This window comes from Lactuca virosa, chromosome 9 (genome assembly GCF_052849685.1).
Source record: "Lactuca virosa cultivar CGN04683 chromosome 9, Lactuca_virosa_CGN04683_v6, whole genome shotgun sequence".
NCBI classification, from domain to species: Eukaryota; Viridiplantae; Streptophyta; class Magnoliopsida; order Asterales; family Asteraceae; genus Lactuca; species Lactuca virosa.
The window spans coordinates 118,413,403-118,436,350 of NC_136434.1; the positions used below are offsets into that span (position 1 = coordinate 118,413,403).

Here is a 22,948-nt window from a genome sequence, read left to right on the forward strand (position 1 = left end):
ATGGTTATTTATAAATGTGACTTTTGGTTATCCATAACTTAAGAACTAGTTATGGACTCCATTAAAACACATAAAGATCAAGAATTAATCTAATCAATTATTAGCACATAATTTCTATGATCTTCTAAACTCATATGTTTATGAATGTTCATATCAAAAATTTCAAGAATCGTAAAAACATATACAAAACTTGAAATTTTGATACGAGCTTTTGAACAAAACTTCGATTTTCAAGTTTTTTTTTTTTTTTTGCATCAAGTTGTAAATAAACAAACCAGGCTCTGATATCACTGATGGGTTTTCAGCATTCTAACACTCCTATGGTGTACATGCAACCCTAGAAACATTGGATCTATGTTTGACTAAGATACATGCAAATAATTATTTTTCCAAGGTTCTTATCCTAACTAGCATGGCATGGGGTACTTGAATCAAATAAAACTAGTAGAATTACTTACCTTGTAGTAGTAGTTGATTGCTTGGAGTTTGAGAGCCTAGCACCAATAATGTGGATGCCTCAAATGGAAGTCACAAATCACCACAAACTTGGAAACTTGAGAGAATAGTCACAAACTTCTTGAAATCGGCCCTCTTAGTTTACACACATCAACTAGTGCAATTTCAAGAACCAAAGCCTCCTTTATATAGTGTGGTGGATTAGGGTTACATCCATGTAAACCCTAATACCCATGTCTTTTCATTTCCATGAGATCCATGGGTTAAAGCTCCATGGAGTATCCATGGACTTTCCACGCAAGCCTAGCCCATTCCAAATAAGCATTAGCCCATTCCAAATAAGCATTAGCCCACACTATATAAATACAAGAGCCCATATTTAATTAGTCATACTTTTGATCTCTAAATTAATTCTAAATTAATTATAGATTAATACTAATTAAATAATATGATTTTATATTAATATATTAGGACTTATAATATATTAATAAATCATAACTTATACTATTCTCAAACGATTATCCATAAATTGTTCGGGTGAAGTGCAACCCAGATGGACCATGCCTGGTCGGGTCAAGTACATACCAAATATAGTTATGGACTTAGACACTATATCCAACACTAAATACACAGTATATGCACATAAGACCCTCCGGTCACACATAGATTACCACTCAAGGTAAGTATAGTGAGAAGACTCACCTCGTAAGAACTTGGATAATCTCGAACTCGAATCACCGGTCTAGCCTCGGCCTAACACAACGATAATAATCCCTAATTAATAAGGCTCTCACTGAAGCTAAACTAACCCTTCTACAAACTCACAGAAGGGAAAAAGACCATTTGCCCCTCCATGGCCTTATAGTCCACAAATTGACCAAACCCGAAAAGTCAACCGAAAGTCAACGGTAGGGAGTACGTTGCGCGTACCAACTCTCTACGTTGGCCGTACTCGGCTGCCATGCAGGCATCGGGGATGCTCGACCCCTACGATGCACGTACTGGGATCTGCCCAGCGTACTTCCCAGTTTCACTCTCCTCACATTTTTGGTCTTAATCAGTTAAGACCTTGGCTCATATCACAGATCTGGACTCCCTAATATCTCTTAATCCATAAAGTCAGTGACTTTAAGCCTTTGCGTGGCTGGTTAGGTCACAAATACTCAAAACACTCATCCTCTTTCCTCATTAAGCTCATATCTCATGCATGGCTTACTCCTAACGTCCAAGATTGAATTTTTATGACTTTACTTCACAAAATACACTAAAAAGGGGTAGATCAAGGTCTCTGGAGCTCATTATCTCATAAAGTCTCCATCTTTTGGGACAAAACCCTAAAATACTCCATATAAATGCACAAATCAAAAGAGTGAGAAAGCTTGAAGCTTTATACCTCTATGTGAAGCTTTCCACACAGCTAAGCTCAGATCCAAAAGCCTGGACTCTCACTCCTTATCCAAAGCTTCTTCTCCACTTCAAGAACACAAGATTACACTCACAAGCTCTCAAATGCACTCACAAGCTATAAGAACGAAGATTTAGGGTTGGGAGGGTTTGGTGTCTGGGAATAGTGGCCAGGAATGAAGCCATCATATCCTTTATATAGGGTCACACCCCAAATTAGGGTTTCCACTCTGGGCCTAGTTCGCCCAGCGTACCCTTCGGTACGCCCAGCGTACTAGGTGGTCTCTGCGTCAAATACACACATATGAGTACGCTGAGCGTACACTCTAGTACGCCTCGCGTACTCATTTACCACCTTTTCTCTAAAAAGAGCCAAAATAGAAAAATGATCAATAGATCAAGGTTTATAAGGTATACCTGGACTTGGGATGTTACAATTCTCCCCTACTAGAATCAGAATTCTCCCTCGAAGTCATGCTCCGCAAATAACTCTGGATGCTGCTCCCGCATCTCCGACTCTGGCTCCCAAGCCGACTCGGACCCCTTCCGATGCTGCCACTGGACCTGAACCAGGGGCACCTCCTTGTTTCTCAGAACCTTCACCTTCCGATCCAAAATCGCAATTGGTCTCTTAATATAATTCTTGCTCGCATCCACCTGAATGTCCTCTTAATATAATTCTGGCTCGCATCCACCTGAATGTCCTCTAATTCTGGCTCGCATCTACCTGAATGTCCTCTTATGAATATGACTCAACTCTGCAGGTAGCTCCAACCGGTAGGCTACTCTGCCTACCCTGGCGGTCACTCTAAAAGGACCAATGTATCGGGGCCCCAGCTTGCCCCGCTTCCTGAATCGGATCACCCCTTTCCATGGGGATACCTTCAGGAGGAAAAAATCTCCGACCTGGAATTCTAGCTCGGATCGTCGCCTGTCTGCATAACTCTTCTGGCGACTCTGGGCCATCAGTAATCTCTGTCTAACCTGTTGAATCTGCTCAGTCGTCTTTAGCATTATCTCAGTGCCACCCATCACTCTTTGTCCCACCTATCCCCAACAAATAGGAGTCTGACACCTCCTCCCATATAAAATCTCAAAGGGAGGCATACCAATACTCGAATGGTGGCTGTTGTAGGAAAACTCAGCAAGGGGTAAGTATGTGTCCCAACTTCCTCCGAAGTCCATGACATAGGCATGCAGCATATCCTCAAGCGTCTGAGTCGTCCGCTCGCTCTGCTCGTCCGTCTGCGGGTGATACGCAATACTAAAATGTAAGCGCGTGCCCAACTCATCGTGAAATTTCTTCCAGAATCTGGAAGTAACGCGCACGTCTCGATCTGAAACTATAAAGATCGGCACTCCGTGCAGAGATACCACCTCTCTCACATAAATCTCGGCCAATCTCTCTGCAGAAGAGCTCTCACTAATAGGAAGGAAGTGAGCACTCTTCGTCAGCCGGTCCACAATCACCCAAAGCGCGTCAACTCCACGCGCAGTTGTAACGCCCCGATTCTCAGGTATCAATTTTGTATAATAATTTCCTTGATTCAAGGTCTACTCGACGAGTTGGTTGCCCTACTCGTCGAGTAGCAGCGGGTTGGTCCACGTATTTTAGTGACATACTCGCCGAGTCCAAGAAGGGACTCAACGAGTAGGAGCTGGCAGATGAACCCCTAAATCCCGAGGCATTGCACCCTATTTAAAGGATCATTGGCCTTCCCCAGCCTCCCCTTTACAGATTACTTGACACCCTCAAACCCTAATTCGTATGAGCATACTCCATTTGTGTTTTAAGCTTGGGAAGAGGATTTTTGGTGGGAAGAAGCTTGGAAATCAAGTGACTAGGAGCAAGGAACGTGTGGAACCAGAAATCTACCTCAGTTGGCATCCTTTCTGGAAGGTATTAAGTCGTTATCCTAACCCATTTTCATTCTAGATCTATTTTGGGTGGATTTTAGGGCTTTTCTAGCTTATTAGGAAGCCTTTATTGTGTTTGAGCTAAGATCTAAGGTTGCAACTTCAGATCTGAACTCTTTTGGGTCTCCAAGTCCATAAAGCTTCCAGCTTTTGCAAGAATGAGACTCTCCTAAGGTGTAGAGCCACATTGAAAGGTTGTGGGCCCGGTACATGCTAAGGTGTAGAGCCACATCGATGGCAATCCAGATGTGAGTTGTGGGCCCGGTAGGCAATCCAGACTCACACTGTGGGCCCAGGGGTATTTCAGTCTGTAAGGCTGTGGACCCAGTACATGCTATTATTTGTATATGTATTATGTGCAGTGTATTGGTATTTTGGGGGAAGTCACTAAGCCTCGGGCTTACAGTTTCAGTTTATTGTTTCAGGTACATCAGGGGATCGCAGCAAGGCGAAGGTGTGATCGTACAGCTCCTCATATTTATGTTTATGTTTCTGGGATACTCTGATATTATACCTTTTGAAAACAAATTTTGTAATAACTAATGGTTTTTGGATTGTTTAAAAAGTTTTAAATTGGCTTGAATTTTATGGGTGTTACAAGTTGGTATCAGAGCCTTGGTTTGAGTGAATTGGAGGAACACTCGTGTAACTCCAGTCTCAAATCAAGGAAAGGATTTTCAAAATGATTTTTCAAAAGGTTTTCAAAATGAGTAAAGGAGGATGCAGGGTGTACGATCAGTCGGAGCCAGTAAGTAGATCCCAAAATACCATACAGTTATTTGATATTGCAATGTATTAGAACAGCATGCTAGTACTAGGCTAGGGATCTTCAGGAATTACATGATAGAATTGCCTGATTGTATGATGCCTGATAGCCTAGGGTCTTCCTTATATGAAATTGACATTGTTACTGTAGTCGCTTAGTGTATGTATCAAGGTCGTACATAATTAAGATCTTATAGCCTAAGAATTTTTGATTTAGCCTTATGTTCTTTTCTTATTGATTAGGGCTTAGGGTAGGATTGGATATTCGAAAGTCTATAGGGTCCAACGTTATGTATGGCTAGCATACACTAGTACTACAGGGTTGGTGGAAGTTTCATGGACGGGTGGGTTGTGTGAGGCCGGGAGGCCAGTTATGAGATATTTAATATTGCTCTAGGAGTGAGGATTGAGCACTTGCCAGATTATGTATGCAGTTAGGGCGTTGCGGTGATACTTGAGACAAATATGGGTAGGTGTGGAAGGTAGTATGGGCTCGTACTACTGAAAGCACAAGACCCATACGCGTATCAAGGAAGTCACAAACCCTAGAGTTTAGTCGGGAGTTGGTTCCCAGTTCTTATATAGATTCTCTGATATTTTGTGGTATGTTTTAGAATGGTGATGACGAGACGCTTTGTGACTGGATCCGGTTCGGGATCAGGATCAGGAGATAGAGGCCAGGAGGGGCCAACAGCACCGGAGCCTGTGGTGCAAATGGGTACAGAGGAGTTGGATACCAGGATTCAAGAAATCCTGCATGATGAGGTTGCTGCCATGTTCCGGGCACAGCTACCGGAGATGTTTGGGTCTATTAAGACCGCTATGGTTGAGTACTTTGACGAGCATTACGCAACCCTTGCAGAGACGGCTGCCGCTGCAGCTGTATCGGCTGTAATAGCGGCAGGAGGAGGTGGAGCCAGTCGGAGCTTCCAGTACCGAGATTTTGATAACACGAAGCCCCCGACATTTGATGGTACCCAGGATCCGATTAGATCTATGAGGTGGTTATCCGACGTGGAGGGCTGTTTCTTCACGTGTTCATGTCCTACTGACCAGAAGGTTAAATGTGCCCTGAACCTGTTGAGGCTTGGGGCCAAGGACTGGTGGAGATTGACGACAGGGTCGTACACGAATGATCAGAGAGCTGTTGTTACTTAGGAGCAGTTCAGGGATATGTTCCGCGCTTGATACATTCCTCGGGTTGAGTGGGAACGATTGGCTCAGGAGTTTTTGAGTTTGAGACAGGAGGGGAGTCGGTGACGGAGATCACCTAGGTATTCACGGAGAGGGCGATGTTGTGCCTAGAGTTTGCATCGGAGCAAGCTCAGATGAGCCGTTATCTGAGCATGCTCAAGACTGACATTCGTCAGTTTGTTGCCACACAGCGATGCGATACTCTACTGGAGTTACAGGAGGCCGCTAGGCGGCGTGAGTTGGAGATTGAGATGCAGATGAGGGAGCAGCGACAGGCCCCGACACAGTCGCAGCCGGCACCAAACCGGTCTAAGATCGCTGATTCTAGGGTTGGGAGCCAGCAGAGCCGCACTTGTGGAAAGTGCGGCAAGGGTCATTCTGGGACTTGTCGAGCTGGTAGAGGGTGCCACAAGTGTGGTAAGGAGGGGCATTATGCGAAGGATTGTCGCCAGCCTGCCCAGGTTCCGAGTATGAGGTTGTGTTATCACTGTGATCAGGTTGGCCACATGAAGGCCAACTGTCCGTTGCTTGCCGCTAAGCCGGCACAGACACCCGCTCCATCTACCTTGAGGATTGCAGATGGGAGGCCAGCTAAGGTAGAGCCTCCGAAGGCTCAGGGGCGTGCCTTCCAGCTTACAGCGGAGGAGGCCAGAGCAGCACCAGATGTGGTTGCTGGTATGTTTCTATCATCTATCTCATTTATTTTATATGTTTTATGCTTATCCGTTGTACCTGTGATTAGGTATGTTTTTAGTGAACTCCTTGCCTGCTTTGGTTTTATTTGACTCGGGAGCGAGTCGATCTTTCGTATCTCAGACCTTTAGTAGGGAGTTTGGTGTACCAGTGAGCGAGCTAGAGTGTCCGTTGCGTGTCTCTATCGCCAACAAACCACGGAGTTTCTTCTTCCTCGATCTATCGAGGTTGCGAGTTGGAGATGTTCAGAGTGTCCTTTCTGATAGATTTGATACCGATTCCCATGGGGGAGGTGTGTGTGATCGTAGGGATGGATTGGCTTAGCCGTTTTGGTGCCATGATAGATTACAAGGGCTAGAGAGTGGTAGTTCGAACCCCAAGTGGGGGAGAACTGATTGTTTATGGTGAGGGCACCAGAGTGGGATCAGGGTTTTGTTCGGCTGCCAGGGCTCGGCAGTACATTCAGCACGGGTGTGCGGGTTATTTAGCATATGTGATGGATACACGGGACAGTGATCAGACTCCAGTTTCAGAGGTCCCAGTGGTTAGAGAGTTCGCTGATGTGTTCCCGGAGGAGTTACCCGGAGTACCTCCGGAGAGGCAGGTCGAGTTCAGGATCGACCTAGTGTCAGGTGCGGCCCCTATCGCTAAGTCGTCGTACCGATTGGCACCACCAGAGATGCAGGAGTTGTCGTCACAGCTACAGGAACTGGTGGGCAAGCAGTTCATTCGACCTAGCAGTTCCCCATGGGGAGCACCGATACTCTTCGTCGGAAAGAAGGATGGTTCGCACCGGATGTGCATTGATTACCGGGAGTTGAACAAGTTAACGGTGAAAAACCTTTATCCACTCCCGAGGATAGATGGCCTTTTCGATTAATTGCAGGGCGTGTCTTGGTTTTCCAAGATAGACTTGAGGTCTGGGTATCATCAGGTCAGGGTCAGAGAGGAGGACGTGGAAAAGACCGCGTTCTGAACCCGTTATGGTCATTACAAGTTCGTGGTGATGTCATTTGGGCTCACCAACGCGCCAGCAGTATTCATGGACCTGATGAATCGGGTTTGCAGACCGATGCTCGATCGCTCGGTTATAGTGTTTATCGACGATATCTTGGTGTATTCCAAGACCCGAGAGAAGCATGAGGAGCATCTGCGGGAGTTATTGGGCATTCTGAGGCGAGAACGGCTTTATGCCAAGTTCTCGAAATGCGAGTTTTGGTTATGAGAGGTCCAGTTCCTAGGGCACCTCGTTAACCAGGATGGGATTTTGGTCGACCCGGCCAAAATCGAGGTGGTCATGTAGTGGGAGGTTCTGAAATCTCCCTCAGACATCAGGAGCTTTTTGGGATTAGCAGGGTACTACCGGAGATTCATTCAGGATTTCTCCAAGATTGCAGTACCCCTCACTCGTCTGACGAGGAAGGGGGTGGAATTCCGGTGGGGCCCTGATCAGCAGAGGGCGTTTAAGACCCTCCGACAGCGGTTATGCGAGGCCCCAGTCTTGACACTCCCGGAGGGAGTTGAGGATTTTGTGGTGTTCTGTGATGCATCCATCACAGGTTTGGGGGCAGTCCTCATGCAGAGAGGACGAGTGATAGCCTATGCATCACGGCAGCTGAAGCCGCATGAGACGAGATACCATACGCACGATTTGGAGCTGGGGGCAGTAATGTTCGCTCTCAAGATATGGAGACATTACTTATACGGGGTCCGTTGCACCATATACACGGATCACAAGAGCTTGAGGCATATCATGGATCAGCCGAACCTGAACATGAGGCAGTGCAGGTGGCTGGATGTAGTCAAGGACTACGATTATGAGATCCTTTACCACCCCGGTAAAGCGAATGTGGTGGCGGACGCTTTGAGCCGCAAGTCATTTGGGTCCTCCACCCCAGCGAGATGTATGAGGATAGTTGTGGATTCTATGCTTGTGAGTTTGATCAGAGATGCCCAGGTTGAGGGCATGCGACCGGAGAATTGGAAGCTGGAGAGGATCAAGGGTGATAATACCCGGTTTGTGCAGGATAGTCGGGGATTATTGACCCGATGCGGTCGGGTCTGGGTTCCGATGTCTGGTGGGGTCAGGCAGACGGTCATGGAGGAGGCTCATAAGTCTCATTTTTCTATTCACCCGGGGGCCACCAAGATGTATAGAGACCTGAGTTTGAGTTACTGGTGGCCATGTATGAAGCGAGAAATCGCTTGGTATGTCGAGAGGTGCTTGACCTGCATGATGGTCAAGGCCGAGCATCAGAGGCCGCATGGTAAGCTGCAGCCTCTAGATATTCCCATGTGGAAATGGGAACAGATCACGATGGATTTCATTACCAAGTTATCGAGGACGGCGAAGGGATTTGATGCTATATGGGTCATCGTGGATCGATTGACCAAGAGTGCCCATTTCTTGGCTATTCGGGAGAGTTCGTCGGCCGAGAAGTTGGCCGACATGTACGTTGGCGAGATCGCGTCTCGCCATGGGGTTCCCTTCTCCATTGTCTCCGACCGAGATGTTAGGTTTACCTCCCGTTTCTGGCAGAAGTTCCACGAGGAACTGGGCACGCAGTTGCACTTTAGCACAGTATTCCATCTGCAGACTGACGGTCAGAGCGAGCGGACCATTCAGACCCTAGAGGATATGTTGAGGGTGTGCGTCATTGACTTCGGTGGGAGTTGGAATTCCCACTTACCGCTTGCAGAGTTCGCCTACAACAACAGCTATCATTCCAGTATTGGCGCCCCGCCTTTCGAGCTGTTGTATGGATGGAGATGTCGCACCCCGGTTTGTTGGGGTGAGGTGGGACACAGGGTGATGGGGCGGACGGAAGTAGTCTTGCAGACTACTGAGAAGATTCAGCAGATTAGGCAGCGATTGCAGACCGCTCAGAGTCGACAGAAGAGTTACGCCGACAGACGTCGATCTGAGTTAGAATTTCAGGTGGGTGATATGGTACTCTTGAAGGTCTCACCCTGGAAGGGTGTGATTCGCTTCAGGAAGAGGGGGAAATTGGTTCCCCGTTACATTGGGCCGTTCAGGATCATTGCCAGGGTTGGCAAGGTGGATTACAGGCTAGAGCTACCGGAGGAGCTTAGTCGGATTCACAACACTTTTCACGTTTCGCATATGCGAAAGTGCATTATGGACCAAGAGGCAGTGGTGTCGTTATATGATATTCAGGTCGACGGGCGCCTGAATTACGTGGAGAGGCCTGTGGCCATACTGGAAAGGAAGATGAAAGTTCTGCGGAACAAGGAGATACCTTTGGTGAAGGTACAGTGGGAACATCGGAGGGGGTCCGAGTGGACGTGGGAGCCAGAGGCAGAGATGCGGGAGCACTACCCGGAGTTGTTCGCCGTGGCAGACTTCGAGGACGAAGTCTAGTTCAAGTGGGGGAGAATTGTAATGCCCTGATTCTCAGGTATCGATTTTGTATAAGAATTTCCTTGATTCAAGGTCTACTCGACAAGTTGGTTGCCCTACTCGTCGAGTAGCAGCAGGTTGGTCCACGTATTTTAGTGACCTACTCGCCGAGTCTAAGAAGGGACTCGACGAGTAGGAGCTGGCAGATGAAACCCTAAATCTCGGGGCATTGCACCCTATTTAAAGGATCATTGGCCTTCCCCAGCCTCCCCTTTACAGATTACTTGACACCCTCAAACCCTAATTCGTATGAGCATACTCCATTTGTGTTTTAAGCTTGGGAAGAGGATTTTTGGTGGGAAGAAGCTTGTAAATCAAGTGACTAGGAGCAAGGAACGTGTGGAACCAGAAATCTACCTCAGTTGGCATCCTTTCTGGAAGGTATTAAGTCGTTATCCTAACCCCTTTTCATTCTAGATCTATTTTGGGTGGATTTTAGGGCTTTTCTAGCTTATTAGGAAGCCTTTCTTGTGTTTGAGCTAAGATTTAAGGTTGCAACTTCAGATCTGAACTCTTTTGGGTCTCCAAGTCCATAAAGCTTCCAGCTTTTGCAAGAATGAGACTCTCCTAACGTGTAGAGCTCCATTGAAAGCTTGGATTAGTCATTTAGAGTCTCTAGGGCCTTGCATGCACGTAAAGTTTGCAACTTTACATGATAAGCATGCCCTAGGAGCTTAGATCTGCAATATGCGGCCGTTGCATGGCTTAAAAAGTACTTGTTTGGTTGAAGGTATGAAGGGGCTCGGCGAGTTGCATAGTCAACTCGGCGAGCCACATGAAGATAGCCATGTACTCGACGAGTTAGATGAACAACTCGGCGAGTCCGTTGAAGATTGTCGTAGACCCGACGAGTAAGTAGAATGACTCGGCGAGTCGGTTAGGGTTTTCCTAACCTTCGGACACGTATGAGCACGGCGAGTTGTAAAGGGAAAACTCGGCGAGTTAACCACGGAGTTACGGACACTGACACTAGGAACTCGATGAGTCACTCAAGTGACTCGGCGAGTTGGCAAGTCATGCCAGGAACTCGGCGAGTAGCTATGGATACTCGACGAGTTGAGGTTAGCATGGACTGTTGACCTTGAAAGTTGACTTGGATTTTAGCCGAGGGTTGACTATTGGACTTCTGGGAGTATCTTGGGAATTTATGAACTTTGTGATGTGTCAGATATAGGTGGTGGAGTTTGTGGTGGTGATCCGGGAGTTGAGCTTTCTAGTTTCAGACGACAGTCGCGAGGTGAGTTATCCTCACTATACTAAGGGGTCTAAGGCACCAAGGCCGGCCCATTGGATATGTTATCCTATCAGTGTTAGAAGTTGAGTACGGGTTAGTGTTGCATGTTAGTGGTTATCTAGTTAGGTAGATCTGTAGGACTACCTGTGTTGTTATATGATTATCTGCATGCTCAGTAGTTATGTTATATGATGATATGTTATGCGGGATGGGTTGAGGATGTGCTGCTTCGTGCGGTGGCCAACAAACCCTAGGAGCATTCCAGATACGAGCTGTGGGCCCGGTAGGCAATCCAGACTCGTACTCTGGGCTCGATGGAAATCCAGATGTGAGCTGTGGGCCCGGTAGGCAATCCAGACTCACACTGTGGGCCCAGGGGTATTTCAGTCTGTAAGGCTGTGGACCCAGTACATGCTATTATTTGTATATGTATTATGTGCAATGTATCAGTATTTTGGGGGAACTCACTAAGCCTCGGGCTTACAGTTTCAGTTTATTGTTTCAGGTACATCAGGGGATCGTGGCAAGGCGAAGGCGTGATCGTACAGCTCCTCATATTTATGTTTATGTTTCTGGGATACTCTGATATTATACCTTTTGAAAACAAGTTTTGTAATAACTAATGGTTTTTGGATTGTTTAAAAAGTTTTAAATTGGCTCGAATTTTATGGGTGTTACAGCAGTCCTCGGTAACTTGGTGATAAAGTCCATAGAGATCTGTTCCCACTTCCACTGGGGAATCTCCAAAGGCTGCAATGGACCATGTGGGCGCTAGTGCTCTGCCTTGACCCGACGTCAGGTCAAGCACCTCTCAACTACCCAAGCAACATCCCGCTTCATACAGGGCCACCAGTAATCTCTCTTCAAGTCCAAATACATCTTAGTAGCCGCAGGATGGATCGAGAATCTCGATCTATGCGCCTCCTCTATCAGTATACGTCGAGCTCCGACCGCAAAGGGCACCCAAATCCCCCCTCGGAAAGTCATAAGCCCACGACTGTCTGTCACAAACTCGGAAACCTGCCCAATCACACGCTCTCTCTTGCGGTTCTCCGGTTTCACAGCCTCCACCGGAGCCTCTCGGATGGTATCTAAGACTAGAGTCATCACCGTCATCCTCATACATACATCCCGGATCGGAGCGCTCTCGGCTCTGCGGCTCAAGGCGTCTGCTACCACATTAGCCTTTCCTGGGTGATATAAGATATCGCAGTCGTAGTCCTTCACTACATCCAGCCATCTTCTCTGCCGCATGTTCAGGTTGGGCTGATCCATCAAGTACTTCAGACTCTTATGGTCCGTGTATATGGTACACCAGACTCCGTACAAATAGTGGCGCCAGATCTTAAGGGAGAACACCACCGCCCCTAGCTCCAGATCGTGGGTGAGATATCTCGTCTCATGAGGCTTCAACTGCCTCGATGCGTATGCTATCACGTGCCCTCTCTGCATCAGCACCGCACCCAACCCGGATATAGATGCATCACAGAAAACCACAAAGTCCTCCACACCCTCGGGAAGGGCTAACACCAGGGCTTCGCACAATCTCTGGTGAAGAGTCTCAAATGAGGTATGTTGCTCGGGACCCCAAGTAAAAGTAACGCCCTTTCGGGTCAACCTGGTGAGGGGGACGGCAATCTTGGAGAAATCTCTGATAAATCTCCGATAATAGCCGGCCAATCCCAGAAAACTCCTGATCTTGGATGGGGATCTCGGCCCCTCCCATCGTATAACTGCCTCAATCTTGGCCGGGTCGACCAATATCCCATTCTGATTAAAAAGATTCCCTAGGAATTGGACCTCTCGTAACCATAAATCACACTTGGAGAATTTGGCATACAGCCTCTTCGATCTCAAAACTCCCAAAACCTCTCTAAGATGTTCCTCATGCTGCTCCCTGGACCTCGAGTAAACAAGAATATCGTCGATGAAAATGATCATCGATCGATCCAACATGGGCCTGCACACCCGGTTCATGAGGTCCATGAATGTCGTCGGTGCTTTGGTGAGCCCGAAGGGCATCACCACAAACTCATAGTGCCCATAACGAGTCCTAAACGCCGTCTTCGGAATATCCTCCTCGCAAACCCTCATCTGATAATATCCGGACCTCAAATAAATCTTGGAGAACCAAGATGCCCCCTGTAATTGATCGAACAAATCGTCGATCCTCAGAAGTGGATAACGGTTTTTGACCGTCAACTTGTTCAACTCCCGGTAATCAATGCACATCCGGTGTGAACCATCCTTTTTCTTGACAAAAAGGATCGGAGCTCCCCACGGTGAGCTACTCGGTCTAATGAACCCTTTCCCCAGCAGTTCCTGGAGCTGAGAGGATAACTCCTGCATCTCTGGTGACGCAAGGCGATAGGGTGCCTTGGCAATAGGCGTCGTTCCCGAAATCAAATCAATCCGGAACTCCACCTGCCTCTCAGGAGGCACATCCGGCAACTCTTCGGGGAAAACATCTGCAAACTCACATACTATCGGAACCTCAGAGATAGAACTCGGTCTCCCTGCAGTAACCCACATATCCATCACATACGCCAGAAATCCCATACAACTCTACTGTAAACTCTGTCTCGCTCGAGCAGCAGAGCAGAAAGATGATCCAGACCTAGTTCCCTCTCCGTACACCGTAAGCACTCCCCCACTAGGGTCTCGTATAATCACTAACTGACGCTCGCAGTCTATCACAGCTCCAAATCGACTCAACCAGTCCATGCCCACTATGACACAGACATCACCCATAGCGATCGGTACCAGGTCTATCGGAAACTTAACACCAAAAATCTCCAGAGTACACTCACGGATCACGTCAGTAGCAAAAACTACATGCTCGTCGGCTATAGAAACCCTCAGAGGTCGACCCAACGCCTCACGTCGGATACTGATGTGACGACTAAAAGCTACGGACACAAAAGATCGACTCGCACCCGAGTCAAATAACACCAAAGCAGGTACAGAACTCACAAGAAAAGTACCTATACACAACACAATATAAGCAAAAAATATCTCAAAAGAATAATAATAAGAATACATACCAGCCACAACGTCAGGTGCTGCGCGAACCTTCTCCGCTGTCAGCTGAAAGGCTCTCCCACGACCCCTCGGTGTCTCGGCCTTCGCTAGCCAACTCTCAGTAGCACGCAAAGAAGCAGATACAGATCCCTGTGCTGACCCCTGCACGAGCTGAGCGCACTCGGCCTTCCGGTGGCCGGTCTGGTTGCAATGGAAGCAAACCGAGAACCCCTTGGGTCAATCCTTCGCCATGTGCCCCTCCTTGCCACATTTGTAGCAAATCCCCGCACGACACGAACCCTCATGGATCTTACCGCACTTGCCACAAGTGCGGCCCTTCTGGCCCCCAGCTCTGGTATCAGCGGGCTTAGCCCGCTTCGTCGCCGGCTGTGACTGTACTGGTCTCCGGTCCCTACCCCGGGACTCCTCCTCCTCCCTGGTCTGCAGCTCAAGCTCAATCTCCCTCCTCCTGGCATTGGCCTGAAGCTCGGCCAATGTCCTGTACGACGAGTTCGCTATGAAATCTCGTATATCCCTCCTCAGTACGCTCAAATATCGGCTCACACGTGCCTGCTCGGCGGACACGTGCTTAGGGAAAAACATCCCCCTCTCGTGAAACATCCTCGAAATCCCAGTCACTGATTCTGTCTTCTGCTTGAGAGACATAAACTCATGTGGCAACCGTCCCCTCTCCACCGGGGGAACATACTCGTCTCGGAACAAATGAACAAACCTCTCCCAAGTCACTGCAGCATGATCTGCAGAGATAAAGCTGGCTGTCACAAACTTCCACCAGTCCTTCGCCCCCAAGCGAAGTTGGTTCAGCGCAAACCGAACTCTCAAGTGATCTGGGCATGAACATGTGTAAAAACACCCCTCGATATCAGAGATCCATCTCATCGCAGCAATCGGATCCTGTGTTCCATCAAACTCTGGTGGCTTCGTGTTGCTGAACTCCCGGAACAACAACGAGTCACCTCCCTGTGGCCTACCAGCGGCGACAGCTGCAATGGCGGCAGCAGTAGCAGCCTCAGTGACAGCAGCGTATCGCTCATCAAATGTCTCAATCAGGGTGGTCTTGATAGACCAAAACATCTCGGGAATCTCTGCTCGGATGGCTGCGGCCACCTCCTCATGAATCATCCTCCGAATCTCATCATCACTAGTCCCACTGCCTCCAGGGTTGTGGCGTGTACCCATCATGATGCCTCTGAAACACAACACAAAATCATCAGAGACTCGGTCGAGCATACTCACACTCAATCACCCATCCCTACTTGTTCCTTAGCTTCCTAAGGATTCTTACTTGGGTTGCATACAGATCTGGTGTTTTCAGTAGTACGGGCCCAATACTACCTTCCACACCCGGCCTGTAGTCACCCCAAGTCCTCCTCCTAGGATTCTAATTTCCCAAGTACTCTATCTCTATCAATATCAGACTACTCTCGTCTCAGAATTTTCTCTCTAAGTGCTCCTGCTCACTACTCTCATTAGCACATACTCAAATCACATAACAGGTAACAGCGACTCCTAAGCTAAGGCATCACAAATCAGGCAACCCTATCCCTAAGATACGAAATACCTGGCTCTTTCTCTAGCATGCATCACTATCATTTCATAATTATCTCATAACACACTAAGTAAGGGTATTTTGGGAAATCACCGTTCGGGCTCTGGCTGATTGTACACACTGCTCCATCTCGATTTCTCTTAAAACTTTTTCTCTTTTTTGAAAAATTCATTTCTTTTGAAAAAATTTCTCAAATCCTCAGTTTGAGTCTAGATATACCCGAAGGTGCATCCGAATTCCTCAAACCAAGGCTCTGATACCAACCTGTAACAACGTAAATTTTAAAATCAAATTTTTTAAATTTTAAAACACATTTTTCTCAATTCAAACATATCAAAGTGTTATAGTATCAAATCATCCAACACATATCCCAAAAACTGTATATATAACAAATCCAGGATCCTCTCAAAACATGACTCAAATCTCTAACGTGTGTACAATCAAGTCGACGCCTTCCTGTGATCCTGAGAAGTACCTGAAACACATAACACATAACACGGTAACCACAAAGCTTAGTGAGTTCCCCAAAATACCACTCATATATCATCAGCCTCTCATGGCTATGCTCAGATAAGACCCTCTGGTCAAGTGTGTCTCAGTGGGACCCTTTGGTCCCACAACTCAGATGCACCCTCCGGTCCCTCAACTCAGTAGCTCAATAAAGCACATCATACATATCACAACGACAAATAAGCAGGCTATCTCAATACACAGTATATGCACATAAGACCCTCCGGTCACACATAGATTACCACTCAAGGTAAGTATAGTGAGAAGACTCACCTTGTAAGAACTTGGATAATCTCGAACTCAAATCACCGGTCTAGCCTCGGCCTAACACAACGATAATAATCCCTAATTAATAAGGCTCTCACTGAAGCTAAACTAACCCTTCTACAAACTCACAGAAGGGAAAAATACCATTTTACCCTTCCATGGCCTTATAGTCCATAAATTGACCAAACCCTAAAAGTCAACCGAAAGTCAACGGCAGGGAGTACGCTGCGCGTACCAACTCTCTACACTGGGCGTACTCGGCTGCCATGCAGGCATCAGGGATGCTTGACCCCTACGCTGCACGTACTGGGATTACGCCCAGCGTACGTCCCAGTTTCACTCTCCTCACATTTTTGGTCTTAATCAGTTAAGACCTTGGCTCATATCACAGATCTGGACTCCCTAATATCTCTTAATCTATAAAGTCAGTGACTTTAAGCATTTGCATGGCTGATTAGGTCACAAATACTCAAAACACTCATCCTCTTTCCTCATTAAGCTCATATCTCATGTATGGCTTACTCCTAACGTCCAAGATTGGATTTTTATGACTTTACTTCACAAAATACACTAAAAGGGTGTAGATCAAGGTCTCTGGAGCTCATTATCTCATAAAGTCTCCATCTTTTGGGACAAAACCCTAAAATACTCCAGATAAATGCACAAATCAAAAGTGTGAGAAAGCTTGAAGCTTTATACCTCAATGTGAAGCTTTCCACACAGCTAAGCTCAGATCCAAAAGCCTGGACTCTCACTCCTTCTTCTCCAAAGCTTCTTCTCCACTTCAAGAACACAAGATTACACTCACAAGCTATCAAATGCACTCACAAGCTATAAGAATGGAGATTTAGGGTTAGGAGGGTTTGGTGTCTGGGAATGGTGGCTAAGAATGAGGCCATCATATCCTTTATATAGGGTCACACCCCAAATTAGGGTTTCCACTTTGGGCCTAGTTCGCCCAGCGTACCCTTCGGTACGCCCAGCGTACTAGGTGGTCTCCGATTCAAATGCACGCATATGAGTACGCTGAGCGTACACTCTAGTATGCCCCGCGTACTCATTTACCACCTTTTCTCTAAAAAGGGCAAAAATGGACAAATGCTCAATAGATCAAAGTTTACAAGGTATACCTGGACTTGGGATGTTACACCACGTCGTGGTATTGTAACCCACGTCATGATGTCGAAGTTAATCTATTTTTGAAATCGCGATGGCTTCCAAAGTCACGACATGGAGTTAAGGTCCACGTTGTGTAAACTGGTCTTCACAGAATGCAGTTGCACAGCAATTCCTCTTTGTAAGTGAAGTGTGACTGAATTATAAACATTTTGAGACCCTTCTAAGACTCTATTAGTTTCTTTACTCTTCCTTCATCTCTATTTTCTTACGAAATTAACCCTACACTTATTAAAAATTGTGGGCCTTGACTCATAAGTATGAATTACATGGCTTTACTTGAACGATCCTTTCTCTTTTATCTCAATATTCCGCTCACGAAAGCTCACCAAATCTGCAACATAGTAAACGGATTGTGGAAAGAAGAAAACATCCATCCCATAGTTGGTTACAAGTTCAAAATAAACCAAATAAAAACTTAAAATGAAAACAAAACAAACAATAAAAACTAAATAAAGGATTAATAATCATCCTCGTCCTCTTGCGCTCCACTTGGTCCAGCTCCGTCTCCTTGCCTTGTCCACAACTCTTCCCAAGTTGGAATATATGGGTAATGAGGCGGCATTGTTGGAGGTCACTCCACATTAAAATGAGTAAATAAGAAATCAATAGCTTCATTGCGGTAATTGACACCACCGCGGATATTGTCCAAATAAGTACTGACCCGACTTTGAAATGGGTCGGTTGGTATCCCACCCTCAAATGTTTGAGGTGGGCGTTGCAGTTGGCTCCTTTCCCCACGGGCTCTAACATATCTCCTACCCCTTTGTCGTGGTTGTTCTTCTTGTTGACCAATAGGTTGCTCAACATCCTCCGGTGGTATTACAAATCCCCCACCCGTATTCACCACTACCCGCATAACACTCAAGAATTGAATTGATAAGTCATTATCCTTGAACCGTGTAAGGTTTCTAATAAAATTAGGACTCAAAATACCATAAGAATGAGTGATCTGAGTGACCAAATGTCCACCCGTAATGGGACTACCGGGAGAGAACTAGCCGCCTTCTTCCCCAAAAATCGTGCAAGCATGTATGGTAGGTCACAAAAAACTTCGGGTGTAATAATGCTCCAAAGATAAAAATAGATTTTGTTTTGGCACCTTATCCCCATGTTGCTTATGATTAATGGAGAAAGTGATAAGATGATGTAGAAACCGAAAAATAGGAGACCGAATTTGGCTTTCACAAGCATCACGAGAATTGTACTCGTGATTTGAAATGCTCCTCCAAAATTGTACATCTAGCAATCCTGATGTAAAGTCCCGAACACAGCCTTGTAGGAATAAAATAAAATGGGGTGATTGCGTCTCTTCTTCAGTATATAGCCCCATTCTCCATGCAAACTCACGAAGGCTACATTCGTGGTATACACCTCCCAAACTGAACACAAGAGCCCGTTTATAGTTTAGGTCGGTAGTTCTCTCTTCAAAGTTCACCGTGGCAAAGAATTCGACTGATAATTCCCGATAAACGAGTTCTTGAATAGAGAAAAGATTCATCCACACGTTGCATGGAAATGAAAACCCCTCTCTAATAAATAAATTTGTCCAATGTCTCTCCACTTCCGTGACCATGCCATCCCCACGCAGCCATGCCCAGTCCACCAATGGAGCGATTGCAAACTCTCGATTGTACAACCACCCTAATATGTTCATATAATTATTGAGCATTGCTTGTGAAATGTTTTGTGGGAATCGGTAAAGCGGATGAATGCTCGATACATAAATGTGATCTTGCTCCTGTGGAACTGCTTTGTGGGAATCGGTAAAGCGGATGAGGCCCCATTATACCTGAGAAAAATAACAAACAGCAAGCAAAACAAACAAACCACCAAGGAATTAAGTCATTAAGCAAAACAGAAAGTTGTATGCCCAATTCTCACGTCGTGAATCCAGTTCGTGTCGTGGTTTATGGTCGGTCATTCTAGAGTCAATATGAACTGAAATTACCACTTGGGGTTTGTCTAATCTGCTATTCTAAGGCCTTGTAACACACATGAAAACAAAATTGACTAACTAATAGACCCAATTTTCACATTGTAACTTCAAAGAACAACCCTAAACCTAAATGTCTAAATCTAGAAGAAAATGAGTACAACTAAAGTAAAGAGATCTTACCAAGGCAGGAGACTAAACACGATTCAAGAAAATAGTTGATAAATCCAACAGAAAATCATAATGTGGGGTTAATGAGCGTTTGTGCGTGAGTGGTGTTTTGAAAGTGATGGTCAAGAAACATGAAGTCATCTGTGTAACTCGTCCCCTTCTCCGTGAACTTTATGTCCACGTCGTGAATATATACATTCACGTCGTGTATTTTAAAACCCTATAATATGTAACGCGTAGTAATTCCTGACCACGACGTGGTGATGGTCTCCACGACATGATGTCGAGGATTTTATTTCTTTTCTACAAAAAATTTCTAAAGATTTACCACTCAAACAATTCTAATCCCCACACTTGATTTTTGCGGTAATCTAAAAATCAAGATGAATCGAATGATTAATTATCCTATAACTAAACTAGTAAAAAATATAAATGAAAAGGAAAAGGAAAATGCAAACCGAGCTCGGTTGCCTCCCGAGAAGCGCTTCTTTTTGTAGGCGTCATGAGACGGACTCCGTGCCACTTCACGTTGAATTGCTCGGAGTGTCAATCACCAACTGCACCTTCTGTTCTCTCCATTTTCTTTTGTATGCTTGAACTCGTCTAAGGTAAGCCTATTTAGAATTCTCTTTTTTAACCTTCGCATCACCTTCTTCAAGCTTCCTTTTTACTCCTTTATTCTTCACAATAAGCTCGTGTTCGCTACCTGCTTTTTCTTCACTTTTCTGTTTCATAGTGACAATCTTCTCATTGACAAAGGTTGGTGGTTCCAAGACTTCTTCCTCATCAATCGATACCAAATCTTCGTCACTTTCCCCGCTCACTAAAGAACTTGGAGTTTTGTAAGCGAACACTTCAAAGACCGTTGGAATGGATGCTTTTGGCTTAGTTTTCTTAACTTCTTGAATGGCTTGAATCTCTTCTTCCATCAACTTCTCCAATTCCTCGAGCTCGTTTCCGTCATACATGTTGAAAACTTCATTTGGAGCATAGTCTTCTTTAAATCCATCTTCCGCTCCAAAGGTCATTTCTTCATATCCCACTCTCAATGTAAGTTGTGACTCCTGTATATCCACCAAAGCTCGAGCAGTATTGAGTAAAGGTCGTCCAAGGATTATTGGGACATTTTTATCTTCTTTCATATCCAATATGACAAAGTCAATTGGAAAATCAAATTTCCCAATTTTCACCAATATGTCCTCAACTATACCTCGAGGACGAGTCACTGAACGATTAGCCATGTGAATCATCATTCTTGCAGCCTGCAAATCTAGAATATTAAGATTCTGATAGAATGAATAAGGCATTAAATTTATGCTTGCTCCAAAATCGGCTAAAGCATAAGTCTTCATATTATTCCCGAATTCACAAGGAAGTGTAAGGCGTTCAGGATCTCCCATCTTCTTTGGTATTTCTCCCAATATCACCCTGTAACTCTGCTCACTACGGATCATTTTGGAAGTTTTCTCTAGTTGTTGGCGAGTTTCGAGTAAGTCTTGCAGAAACATCGCATATTCAGGTACTTGTGCTAAAGATTCAATAAAATGGGTCTTTATAGGGATACCCTTGACTTGCTTCATGAACTTTAAATGTTCTTGCTCCAGTGTATGAATCTTAGCTCGAGAAGGAAACGAAAACGGAGGACAATAAGCTTTAATATCAACCAATTTTTTTTGTTCAGACTGGCCCCACGTCATGAAAATGGGATCCCCACGACGTGAGTTTGATGGTTCACCAACCTTTTTTTTATCTTCGACTTCTTCAGTTGTGGTCCGGGCAGATGTGGCTCTACTTCTAGGGCTTCTAAGAACTCATAGATAGTATCTTCTTCAGTATCGATGACCATGACATGTGGTTGTGGCTTTTTATCGGGAATTTATGGAAAGAGTCACTCATCAAACAATGTAGTTAGTTGTCCAAGTTGAGCTTCAATGTTTTGGATTGATGCTTGATGATTCCTTAAAAAAGCTTGTTGGTCTCTCATGAGAATTTTTTGGTCTCTTATCACTGCATCGGTCTCATCATGTCGTTTTTCCGAAGCCTCCATGAATATATTAAGCATGGACTCTAAATCGACATTCTTTTCAGGTGGTGGTTGCTCTTTTTGATAAAAGCCTCGGCCAGTTTGCCTAAAATTTTCTTCTTTTTGCTTTTTATATTCATCATATGGCAACCACTCTTTCTTTGGCTTTCTCCAATCTTCATCATATTTGTCTCCACTAGAGTAGCATACTTGAGCCTTCTTATTCTCGTTCTCGTCCAAGTGGCAATCATTTGTCAAATGTGGACCATTGCATCTTTCACAACCCACACGAATAGCATGTATGATTGGTCCATCTTGGTCATTCTTCGATCCATAGTATTTAACATAGATAAAATAACTACCATATCCTCAGAAGTGCCACTCCCAATGCCTTTCATTCCATCATGTCTCGGATTGTGGTATTCACGCGAATTTTTAGAAAACTCTTCAACCAATTCCTTAATCTCACCGGCATTTTTCTTTGTTAAAGGTCCTTGAGAATCAAGTAGTTGCCTTGTCATCACGTTTACCCCATCATAGAAGATTGATACTTCTTGTTGCTCATTCAAATCGTTTTGGGGACAGTTTCTTATTAATCCCTTGTATCTCTCCCATGCCTCGTAGAGTGACTCACCTAGTTGTTGCTCAAATTTTTTTATGGCTTTCTTGAGTTTAGCAACTCTATAAGGTGGGCAAAAATGTTCTAGGAATTGTTCACGCATTTGCGCCCAAGTAGTAATTTCACCGGGTGGAAGCGCCTTCAACCAATCCTTAGTAGCTCCCTTAAAAGTGACTGGAAGCATTCGCAATAACACCGTCTCTCTTGGGACATTTGGGATATTGAAGTAATAAGTTATGTCATTAACTTCATCAAGGTGCTTGTAAGCATCCTCATGATCTTTCCCGGAAAATGGGGCTTCCTTAAGTGCGGAAAGAATATGTCCCTTAAGCTCGAATGTTGCGGTAGCAGGAATTGCAGGTTGCACTAGGCCGGGACCAGTGTCCTCTTGAATGTTTTTCTTGTATGCCTTCGTGGACATGCTGGCAATGTTCGCCATCTTGTTTTTTAGCTCATCTTCGGGTTCACTACTTTCTTTGGTTTCTGATTCGGAATTAGATTCTTGAGGATTAGGATTTTTCTCAAAGCTTTCAACCTTGATTTCATCTTTTGAGGAATTGCTCGATTCACC

The 22,948-nt window shown here is 45.4% G+C and overlaps 1 non-coding gene across 1 annotated transcript; it reads left to right on the forward strand.

Moving 5' to 3' along the window:
• Positions 1-22,325: 22,325 nt before the first annotated feature.
• On the forward strand, positions 22,326-22,432 carry LOC145141767 (small nucleolar RNA R71). The gene has a single exon (XR_013722962.1). It is a non-coding gene; the product is annotated as a small nucleolar RNA R71 (small nucleolar RNA).
• Positions 22,433-22,948: the final 516 nt, after the last annotated feature.